Source organism: Gossypium raimondii, chromosome 11, assembly GCF_025698545.1.
Source record: "Gossypium raimondii isolate GPD5lz chromosome 11, ASM2569854v1, whole genome shotgun sequence".
In the NCBI taxonomy this organism is placed as follows: domain Eukaryota; kingdom Viridiplantae; phylum Streptophyta; class Magnoliopsida; order Malvales; family Malvaceae; genus Gossypium; species Gossypium raimondii.
In genome coordinates this window covers 30,964,336-30,968,951 of record NC_068575.1, presented here as the reverse complement: position 1 = coordinate 30,968,951, position 4,616 = coordinate 30,964,336, and the positions used below count along the sequence as shown (strand labels likewise).

At 30.3% G+C, this 4,616-nt stretch overlaps 1 long non-coding RNA gene across 1 annotated transcript; it reads right to left on the bottom strand.

Moving 5' to 3' along the window:
• Positions 1-276: 276 nt before the first annotated feature.
• LOC105804211 (uncharacterized) lies at positions 277-3,358 on the bottom strand. Its single transcript, XR_001136796.2, has 4 exons — positions 2,847-3,358; positions 2,663-2,714; positions 1,925-2,025; positions 277-581 (listed from the first exon to the last, which is right to left on the bottom strand). It is a non-coding gene; the product is annotated as an uncharacterized LOC105804211 (long non-coding RNA).
• Positions 3,359-4,616: the final 1,258 nt, after the last annotated feature.

The window sequence follows — 4,616 nt, the reverse complement described above, 5'->3', positions numbered from 1 at the left end:
AAAGACCAGGACCTTTAGCGGCGCTTTTCCCAAAAACGCCACTAAAGGTCACGAAAATTTTAAAAAAAAATTTATAAAAACGCCACTCCATTCTTTGGATTTGCTCCATTCCTATCGTAAATTATTATAAAAATGCCAATCCCTTTACTTGCTTAAGCAAATCCTTTAGAACTGCTCCATTCTTAGGTTAGAGATTGCAGCAATAGCAAATGTGAGATTCCACCAATTAAAAAATGTATAATTTAATTTGAAGACGTATTAAAATGGAAATTCATGAACAAGAAGATAAATGTTTTTCACTATATCTCATGTAACAAGTCAAATTACCTTTGATTACATAACATTCCTTTGAAATTTTTTAAAAAAAAATTGAAACTAGTTCATATCAACTTATTTGAACTTACAATTCTAGGAAAGCATAAAATGTAGTTCCATGAGCATGCATTAAGTGGCAAAAAAATTACTGATTACAGTGACAGTTTAAGCTCCAAATCTAGCTCTTGTGTGTCACTTGATTCTGAATTTTGACTGCTCGATCCCAATGAGTTGCTAAGATGTTTCTTGCTCCTTGAGTGTGAATCCTATAAGAATGTAAGGAACTAAAACAAGTTAAATTTTAAAACACAATCATCACATAGCACATAAACTAAAACAAGTTAAATTTAAACACTTCAATTTGCAGCACTTTAACATATCAATTAACAACATTTATACACATCAATTACAGCGATAAAACATCTCAATTTTCAGCAACTAAACACTTCAATTTGCAGCACTTAAACACTTCAATTTACAGCATTTAAACACTTAAATTTGCAGCACTTAAACATATTAATTAACAACATTTATACACCTCAATTACAGCGATAAAACATCTCAATTTCCAGCAACTAAATACTTCAATTTGCAGCACTTAAACACTTAAATTTGCAGCACTTAAACACTTCAATTTACAGCATTTAAACACTTAAATTTGCAACACTTAAACATATCAATTAACAACATTTATACACCTCAATTACGGCGATAAAACATCTCAATTTCCAGCAACTAAACACTTCAATTTGCAGCACTTAAACACTTCAATTTGCAGCACTTAAACACTTCAATTACAGCGATAAAACAGCTCAATTTCCAGCAACTAAGCACTTCAATTTGCAGCACTTAAACACTTCAATTTGCAGCACTTTAACACGTCAATTTACAGCATTTAAACACTTAAATTTGCAGCACTTAAAGATATCAATTAACAACATTTATACACCTCAATTACAGCGATAAAACATCTCAATTTCCAGCAACTAAGCACTTCAATTTGCAGCACTTAAACACTGCAATTTGCAGCACTTAAACACTTCAATTTACAGCATTTAAACACTTAAATTTGCAGCACTTAAACATATCAATTAACAACATTTATACACCTCAATTACAGCGATAAAACATCTCAATTTCCAGCAACTAAGCACTTCAATTTGCAGCACTTAAACACTGCAATTTGCAGCACTTAAACACTTCAATTTACAGCATTTAAACACTTAAATTTGCAGCACTTAAACATATCAATTAACAACATTCGATGCTGCTTATCACATAATATCCTGGATGGTCTTTAGAAGAAAGGTCATTGATGTTTCCCAAGTTCTTAAAAAGGCCAATGTAAAATAGAACTCAATTTAACAGTATCTAATATTTTGTTTTTCATGTCTTTCATAAAATGGAACTCAAACCATATTGCATCACAAAAACATGACAAAAATTGTGGCATCAAATATTTACTCATAATTTACATAATAATAACGATAAAAATATTAAATAAAACATTCATAAATTAATGGGCATGTCAACAGACTATCCATGCCCTCGTTGGCATCTAAGTAGAAATACTGAAAATGAAAAAAGTAATTAGAACATAATCACATACTAATTGATGCATGCTCCACTTTGAAATGAAAAAGTTTTGTTCCCACCCTTCAACAAATGACACTCCATTTAGGAAGGTAGAAGCAATATATCCAGGTGCACCTGTTGAATCATTTCAATAGCAACTCAATAAGCAACTTGACTCAATAAAACCAGCTATTGAGCATATGAAGTTCTTTTGAAGTGATTCAACTGACAGTTCCAGTGTACTATTAATTGGAGAAACTTATATATTTCAAAACCTACTTATAAGGAATCACCTTGGAACATATATAAGGAAAAAGATGAACATCAAGGGAACTGCATGCCATTGTTTGATAGAACTACATTGTCTTAGACTTTTCGTGACTAATCTTAAGATAGCTTCTAATGAAACATATCAGAGATAATCCTCACTTGGAAATGCCTGGGGTGCTTGAACAAATATATATTTTGTAATTTTTGTTAAAAAAAGAAAAAAAGCTCAACCTACGATTCATTACTCTATAGTCTGTATAGTAATTTCCCTTATAAACCCAATATTTTGACCAATTTTCAGATTTTAGTAGATCAAGAAATGCAATGGAAAAAATTCAACATCGTATGATTCGAAGAAAATATTATAATACGTCTTATGTGACCTTTAAAATAGAATTTGTTTAATTCAGGTATTGTTGTATTATTTTGCAGCTTCCTTTTGGGCAACAAATGATCTGAAACTATCATCTTACATGATACTCAAGTTATAAAGACCATTTACCCCGAAAAGGTGCAGCAATCGCAATCTAGTTCTTCACATATTTCTCAAAAACCTGTACAAGAAAAGAAGCATTGCATCACAAAGAGATAGAACACGAAACTAGAACTCGTGTGGGAAAAAACAAGGATAAAGAGCACAGTAAAGCAGAAAAAGGAGGAGATAGGAGATGCAATAGATAGCTTACATCACTGTGAAGGCCCAAGAAACATTTTACCAGAAGACCCCCCATAGAATGACTTATGATATTTATCTTTTTCCCCCCTGATGCTTTGTACACTGACTCTAGTTAAGCAAAGACAGAAAAAGAAACTGAAACAAAGATTCTTCACCTTCTTCAACCTTTTTTTTTTATCTCTTTATTTCAGCGAACAGCCAATGGCATCTTAGTAAGGCAATGTAAAAGAAAGGGGGGAAAACAAAGCGCAAAAACCTCCTTACTCCCCTCTTCGTTTTCTTTATCTTTCAACTCCTCTTCCTCCGATTTCTTCTCATCTAGGATTTCTTCTCATCTAGGGTTTCAGTGCAGTGAAATGAAAGGAAAAAGAAGTGTGATTGGTGTAGGTGTATTGACTGGTATTGTTGGAAATGGGAAATTTGGGGGATTTCAACTAAAGAAAAACAAACTATTATTTGGTGATTTAGGGCACACGACAGAGATGAGAAGAAGAGGGGGTAATGAGCGGGTAACAAAAAATCAATTTTTGGGTGAGCGGGATTTTAATAAAAACGCCGCTATTGCTTATCTTTTGCGGCGTTTTTTTATAAAAACGCCATAAAAATATTTCATTTTAAACAAAACGACGCCGTTTTACTTTGCTAAAAAAAATTTATTTTGTCTACTAAAAATTTTTAGTTAAGTGATTTTTTAAAACATTTATTATTACTATTTTTTATAAATTGGATTTTTATAAAAAAATTAATTACTCTCAAAATAAATATCATATATTTTAATAAGAAAACAAATGATTAAATGGCTGCAATTAATTATTAAGTTAGAATTATTCAATGTTAATTACGATTTCTATTAAAGATTGAAATGTTAGTCACGATTTTATATTATTATTTTTCGATTTAATCTCCATTTTATTAGAGATATTTCTTCTTAACTAAAATATAACTATTATGCTAGATGTTCGATGTGGAATGATTTTAGTTTTTGTATTTCATTTTATTTGTTATAATTTGGTCCTATCCAAAATAGATAGTTACCTATTCATATCAATCATTACTTTATTTATTTATTTATCAAATTTTTTGTTAAATCTAATATTTAAATATATCAAATGGTTTAGATTAAATATTTTTAAATATAAAAGCATTAATTGATTGTATAATTTTTATCATTTAAAACATCTCAAGTAAACCTTAAATCCTAAACCAGTTAATATATATAAAATTTATCTATTAAGTTCTTAAATAATTTAAACTATAATCACAATTTTAATATATTAAAATTAATATTATATCTTTTACAATTATATAAGAAATTATTTAATATATAAATTAAAAAAACTAATTAATGTAAACCCTAACCCCTAACCCCTATCCCCTAAATCATAAAACATAAATCGTAAACCCCTAACCCCTAACCCTTAAACCTCAACCCTTATAACTGTCCTCCATAAGTTTTGTGATCGCATTTAGTATAGTTCCTTAATCTTAAAGATATTTCAAAAGATTCAAACTCCTAGTTGTAACAGTACTTCTAGTTTCTTCAACTCCGAAAGATTCAAACTCCTCATCCACATCAACAGATGCCGCAATGCAGGTGATTTTTTCTTTTGGAACCTTGAATCCATCATCAACTTTAGGATTTCCTTGCTTCTCCCTAGCACCAATGTCCAAACCTAATAACTTAAAAAAATTCAATCAACAAACAAAAGGCGAATTGGAGGCAGGAATACCTAAAAGAAACATTCAACTGCAAGCTGTAATGGTATCCATAGGAAGAAGA